Below are 7,500 nucleotides of genomic sequence, written 5' to 3'. Positions count from 1 at the left end.
GACAACATAACTTCCTGTTCCGAGGATATGAGGGCGACGGTCCTATGTCAGAATGGTTCAGATAATAACTACAGAACGAAGCCAACATCAGCATGAGCTTTGGTTGCGAATGGTATGAACTTTTGAACTCTTATTCACTACAGAAGTGATACCTCCTAGCTGTTGAGTTAGCGACCGCAGCTGCAAACGCAGGTTCGGAAGGAACAGACAGTATCCCATCTATCACACATCAGCGTTACTACAACGCATCCAATTGACAACCAGAGACATTCTTCAAACGACAGAGGACTCGGTTTGGCAACACCGCCTTCCATCTACCACCAACCTACTGAAGCGTAGCTCAGAGTAAATATTTATTGCATTTTCCTTTTCCAAATGGGCAGTAATTTAGAGTGCATAAGATACTGTATTTACAATAGCACAGCTTTTTCCCTTTGTTCCTCAGTCTCCCACTCTTTCACTCAACCCAGGCCCTTTTCCTTTGTGTAACAAGTTGTCATATCTGTTCCGCCCTCTAGGGACGTTTTCCTTTATGACGTCTTTTATGAAAGTTATAATTAATTGTGTGTATGTGAATTCTGTGTGATTAGTTGGGTTTAAGTATTTATTTACTAAATACCTAATTTATATTGCTGATTCAAATTGTTAGCCAGGGTTCTTGCAAGAATTTACAACTTTCAGATGAGACTGGAGTAGGATGAAGATTAATGTTGACTGCTATGGATGTAAAATACTAGTAGGTCTTTACGAGTTTATTCGGAAGATAACAGCTCTATAAATATTATTTTGTGGTGCCCGACTGTAGTTAATTACATTTACATGATTAGCTCAATCAGGTGATATTAATTACAGAGAAATGATTTTATAGAATAGCATGTCGTATCACATAATCCAGCATAGCCAAAGACACGACACTGTGTAGTCAACTGCAAACAGGGACAGTGTAACACCCCATGTTTTATATCTCAAAACTCTCACGACCAAAATGTTTTATTAGCAGCCAATGTTTACTTTCTTATTTGGGGCTTTGGCAGTCAACTGAAAAACATGCCAACAGTATTTCTGATTGTCTTCTCAACTCACCATCACTTACATTTAATGTGGGTCTATGACAGTCAAATTAGTCTGACATAATGTCTCTTATCTCACCAACACTAATGAGATGGGTCTGGCTTAATGTATGTTGCATCGGAGCTTCTCAAAGTCAGGAGGCGTGGTCGACAGAGCGCACCTCATCTCTGCTGTCACATCCAACCTGGATCGATATTTGGTTTGAATGCAGACAAAAGCACTGAATCCAGCTTCACACAGATATGAGCTGGCGAAGGGTACATTGAGTTGTAATGCCCTGAGGCAGACAGCAGGCTGTTCCCATTGAGCCAGGAACCACAACTCCTCTGTAGTGATCTGTGAATACGTTGTCTGTAGCATTCAGTCACATTACAGCTCGATCAGCTGTTCGATTTCACTTACTGGCATGTCAACTGAGCCAGGATCACAGTCAAAAGGATTGGGAACTATGTCCCAAAGTGCTCTTCCAAGCATTGGTTAGTGAGCAGTCATCACTGGTGTGGGACTCTTACTGATGCTGTTTTCTGTTAGAAACATGCACAGCCGAGGGAAGTGGGAATGGTTCGCTTTTGAAAGAAAAATCTCCAATAAGAATTCTTTCCCCTGAATCTACTGATTGTCACGATCATCATAAGGGGTGGACCAAAATGCAGCGTGGTATGCTTCAATCCTTTTTTTTAGGAAGAGAAAACTCAAATAACAAAAACAATAAAGCAAACAAACTAAACGTGACGTTCAGAGTAGTGCTCACAGGCAACTATACCTAGACAAGATCCCACAAAGCACAACGGGAAAATGGCTACCTAAATATGATCCCCAATCAGAGACAACGATAAACAGCTGCCTCTGATTGAGAACCATATCAGGCCAACATAGATATACAATTCCCCTAGATAACCCACCCTACATCACACCCCGACCCAACCAACATAGAGAGTAAACAGCTCTCTATGGTCAGGGTGTGACACTGATTCAGTCACTCATCTGTACAATGTTTTGTATTTCCTCTATATGCTTCTGTTCCATTTGTTCAGTTTCCCAAATACTGTATGTCTGTTACATTGGCAGGGAGACACATTTATTATTTTCATTACACAGAAAGTCAAGTCCTCTCTCAATGCAAAACATATTTCCAACACTCCCCCTCAATAACCATCAAGCCTCTGTGTGAAATAGAACATAGCTATTCTCTGATCCCCATTTCTCTACATAGTTTTGCGAACAAGTGTGCGCCCAGTGATGTGGTTTGATGTACACTGAACAAAAATATAAACTTAACATGTAAAGTGATGGTCCCATGTTTCATATGCACAAAAGCTTATTTCTCTCAAATGTTGTGTATAAATGTGTTTACGTCCCTGTAATTTCTGTCTGTAATGAAGTCCTTTTGTGGAGAAAAATAATTCTTATTGGCTGGGCTTTGGCTCCCCATTGGGTCCACCATGCCTGCGCCCCTGCCTGGTCCTGTGAAATCCATAGATTAGGGCCTAATTCATATATTTCAATTGACTGATTTCCTTATATAAACTGTAACTCAGTCAAATCTGTGATCTTGCATGTTGCGTTTATATTTTGGTTCAGTATATCTTCCAATTGAAGTGAACTGCTGCAATATATCTCCGAGTTCTGTGCTCAGCTCTTTTGCTGCCAGTTGTTCTCGGTGTATCATACAATACGTCCATATGTCAGAGGGAGACACATTCCTAGAGAGGGAGACACATTCCTAGAGAGGGAGACACATTCCTAGAGAGGGAGACACATTCCTAGAGAGGGAGACACATTCCTAGAGAGGGAGACACATTCCTAGAGAGGGAGACACATTCCTAGAGAGGGAGACACATTCCTAGAGAGGGAGACACATTCCTAGAGAGGGAGACACATTCCTAGAGAGGGAGACACATTCCTAGAGAGGGAGACACATTCCTAGAGAGGGAGACACATTCCTAGAGAGGGAGACACATTCCTAGAGAGGGAGACACATTCCTAGAGAGGGAGACACAACTAGACACAACTAGAGTGCAGAGGCCTGCCTGCCGTCCCACCATAGATGGAGCCCCATCTGTGCAAAAGCCCACCAGTAGATCCCATGGAATCAGTTTTTCGTCAAAATATCCACGCAGCACACTGAACATCCCCTGTGCCCCCCGACATGTATAGCGAACAAAAGTCGGGGCCTCACAGCTAAAATCCATTTGAAGAGCATAAGCTGGGGAGTTTTTGAGTGGTTCAGTCTGTTTGCTCTTGATTGCTAGCAATAGCATAAATTATTTGTTTGACAGAGCTATCTGACAAAGGTATTGATGTGAGTTTTTGGGCCCCTGCCTCCCAACACATTGTTTCACCGTATAAATTGCGGCCGGTAATATCAGAGTCTCTGTAATAGTGTGTGGTTTCATAGCATAGCAAACCTAGCCATTCACCATGGGAATGATGACCACTGGTCCAATAGGGTTCATCTTGGGGGGGAGGTCTCCACTCACTAACCACTGCTCCAATAGGGTTCATCTTGGGGGAGGTCTCCACTCACTAACCACTGCTCCAATAGGGTTTACCTTGGGGGAGGTCTCCACTCACTAACCACTGCTCCAATAGGGTTTATCTTGGGGGAGGTCTCCACTCACTAACCACTGCTCCAATAGGGTTTACCTTGGGGGGGAGGTCTCCACTCACTAATCACTGCTCCAATAGGGTTTACCTTGGGGGGGGGGGAGGTCTCCACTCACTAACCACTGCTCCAATAGGGTTTATCTTGGGGGAGGTCTCCACTCACTAACCACTGCTCCAATAGGGTTTACCTTGGGGGGGGAGGTCTCCACTCATTAATCACTGCTCCATTAGGGTTTATCTTGGGGGGGAGGTCTCCACTCACTAACCACTGCTCCAATAGGGTTTATCTTGGGGGGGAGGTCTCCACTCACTAACCACTGCTCCAATAGGGTTTATCTTGGGGGGAGGTCTCCACTCACTAACCACTGCTCCATTAGGGTTTATCTTGGGGGGGAGGTCTCCACTCACTAACCACTGCTCCAATAGGGTTTATCTTGGGGGAGGTCTCCACTCACTAACCACTGCTCCAATAGGGTTTATCTTGGGGGGGAGGTCTCCACTCACTAACCACTGCTCCAATAGGGTTTATCTTGGGGGGGAGGTCTCCACTCACTAACCACTGCTCCATTAGGGTTTATCTTGGGGGGGAGGTCTCCACTCACTAACCACTGCTCCAATAGGGTTTATCTTGGGGGGTTGGGTTGTAATGAGCCTACTGTACCTAGACAATGCTTTTCAGTCCAGTACTATTATTAAGAAGTAGACTACCAGTTACTCACTCTAGGACGTCTCTGTTGAAGGGCTTCTTGCTGTTTCCCAGGAACTCTCCAATCATCTGCCTGCTCAGGCCCTTCCTCTGAAGCAGGAAGTGAGCCACACCTATGGGCGTGTCTGGGATGAAACCTCGTGAGATCAGGAACTGGAGACCCTTATCAGGATTACTGACAGAGAAGAATAAAGAGGAGGAGAAATTAGATATTAAAATCCTCTTTATTTGGGTTAATGTCATACAGTACACAAATCCTTCACATTTCATGCCCTCACATATAAAGGAGAGAGGGTAGAGAGAGGTAGAGAGGGAGAGAGGAAGGGGAAGAGAGAGAAGGGGGTGAGGGAAGAGGCTGGAGGAGATTGTTATACGTGAGACCCCACTTGCTAAACAAGTTCCAAAATCACCAAGACTATGAAGATCAAAACAGTCTGGTGATGACAGTCTGGTGTGGAGGCTAGCTGTAAAACATGGTGTTAATGACAGTCTGGTGTGGAGGCTAGCTGTAAAACATGGTGGTAATGACAGTCTGGTGTGGAGGCTAGCTGTAAAACATGGTGTTAATGACAGTCTGGTGTGGAGGCTAGCTGTAAAACATGGTGTTAATGACAGACTGGTGTGGAGGCTAGCTGTAAAACATGGTGGTAATGACAGTCTGGTGTGGAGACTAGCTGTAAAACATGGTGGTGATGACAGTCTGGTGTGGAGGCTAGCTGTAAAACATGGTGTTAATGACAGTCTGGTGTGGAGGCTAGCTGTAAAACATGGTGTTAATGACAGTCTGGTGTGGAGGCTAGCTGTAAAACATGGTGTTAATGACAGTCTGGTGTGGAGGCTAGCTGTAAAACATGGTGTTAATGACAGTCTGGTGTGGAGGCTAGCTGTAAAACATGGTGTTAATGACAGTCTGGTGTGGAGGCTAGCTGTAAAACATGGTGTTAATGACAGTCTGGTGTGGAGGCTAGCTGTAAAACATGGTGTTAATGACAGTCTGGTGTGGAGGCTAGCTGTAAAACATGGTGTTAATGACAGTCTGGTGTGGAGGCTAGCTGTAAAACATGGTGTTAATGACAGTCTGGTGTGGAGGCTAGCTGTAAAACATGGTGTTAATGACAGTCTGGTGTGGAGGCTAGCTGTAAAACATGGTGTTAATGACAGTCTGGTGTGGAGGCTAGCTGTAAAACATGGTGTTAATGACAGTCTGGTGTGGAGGCTAGCTGTAAAACATGGTGTTAATGACAGTCTGGTGTGGAGGCTAGCTGTAAAACATGGTGTTAATGACAGTCTGGTGTGGAGGCTAGATGTAAAACATGGTGTTAAAGACAGTCTGGTGTGGAGGCTAGCTGAAAAACATGGTGGTAATGACAGTCTGGTGTGGAGGCTAGCTGTAAAACATGGTGGTAATGACAGTCTGGTGATGACAGTCTGGTGTGGAGGCTAGCTGTAAAACATGGTGGTAATGACAGTCTGGTGCGGAGGCTAACTGTAAAACATGGTGTTAATGACAGTCTGGTGTGGAGGCTAGCTGTAAAACATGGTGGTAATGACAGTCTGGTGTGGAGGCTAGCTGTAAAACATGGTGGTAATGACAGTCTGGTGTGGAGGCTAGCTGTAAAACATGGTGGTAATGACAGTCTGGTGTGGAAGCTATCGGTAAAACATGGTGTTAATGGGAGTGTAGTAATGACAGTCTGGTGTGGAGGCTAGTGGTGATACATGGTGGTAATGGGAGTGTGGTAATGACAGTCTGGTGTGGAGGCTAGCGGTGATACATGGTGGTAATGGGAGTGTGGTAATGACAGTCTGGTGTGGAGGCTAGCGGTGATACATGGTGTTAATGACAGTCTGGTGTGGAGACTAGCTGTAAAACATGGTGGTAATGACAGTCTGGTGTGGAGGCTAGCGGTAAAACATGGTGGTAATGACAGTCTGGTGTGGAGGCTAGCGGTGATACATGGTGTTAATGGGAGTGTGGTAATGACAGTCTGGTGTGGAGGCTAGCGGTGATACATGGTGTTAATGGGAGTGTGTTAATGACAGTCTGGTGTGGAGGCTAGCTGTAAAACATGGTGTTAATGACAGTCTGGTGTGGAGGCTAGCTGTAAAACATGGTGTTAATGACAGTCTGGTGTGGAGGCTAGCTGTAAAACATGGTGGTAATGACAGTCTGGTTTGGAGGCTAGCTGTAAAACATGGTGGTAATGACAGTCTGGTGTGGAGGCTATCGGTAAAACATGGTGGTAATGACAGTCTGGTGTGGAGGCTAGCTGTAAAACATGGTGGTAATGACAGTCTGGTGTGGAGGCTAGCTGTAAAACATGGTGTTAATGGGAGTGTGGTAATGACAGTCTGGTGTGGAGGCTAGCGGTGATACATGGTGGTAATGGGAGTGTGGTAATGACAGTCTGGTGTGGAGGCTATCGGTAAAACATGGTGTTAATGGGATGTGGTAATGACAGTCTGGTGTGGAGGCTAGCAGTGATACATGGTGGTAATGGGAGTGTGGTAATGACAGTCTGGTGTGGAGGCTAGCGGTAAAACATGGTGGTAATGACAGTCTGGTGTGGAGGCTATCGGTAAAACATGGTGTTAATGGGAGTGTGGTAATGACAGTCTGGTGTGGAGGCTAGCAGTGATACATGGTGGTAATGGGAGTGTGGTAATGACAGTCTGGTGTGGAGGCTAGCGGTAAAACATGGTGGTAATGACAGTCTGGTGTGGAGGCTAGCGGTGATACATGGTGGTAATGGGAGTGTGGTAATGACAGTCTGGTGTGGAGGCTAGCGGTGATACATGGTGTTAATGGGAGTGTGGTAATGACAGTCTGGATGTGGAGGCTAGCGGTGATACATGGTGTTAATGACAGTCTGGTGTGGAGACTAGCTGTAAAACATGGTGGGGAGTGTAATGACAGTCTGGTTTGGAGGCTAGCTGTAAAATGGTGGTAATGACAGTCTGGTGTGGAGGCTAGCTGTAAAACATGGTGGTAATGACAGTCTGGTGTGGAGGCTAGCTGTAAAACATGGTGGTAATGACAGTCTGGTGTGGAGGCTAGCTGTAAAACATGGTGTTAATGACAGTCTGGTGTGGAGGCTAGCTGTAAAACATGGTGT

At 45.4% G+C, this 7,500-nt stretch overlaps 1 pseudogene; it reads right to left on the bottom strand.

Moving 5' to 3' along the window:
• LOC118379458 (IQ motif and SEC7 domain-containing protein 3-like) overlaps positions 1-7,500 on the bottom strand; it is a 58,552-nt pseudogene that overhangs the window by 19,589 nt on the left and 31,463 nt on the right.

This window comes from Oncorhynchus keta, unplaced genomic scaffold, assembly GCF_023373465.1.
Source record: "Oncorhynchus keta strain PuntledgeMale-10-30-2019 unplaced genomic scaffold, Oket_V2 Un_contig_21660_pilon_pilon, whole genome shotgun sequence".
In the NCBI taxonomy this organism is placed as follows: Eukaryota; Metazoa; Chordata; class Actinopteri; order Salmoniformes; family Salmonidae; genus Oncorhynchus; species Oncorhynchus keta.
The sequence above is the reverse complement of the archived record's forward strand: the minus strand, read 5'-3'. Positions and strand labels throughout refer to the sequence as shown.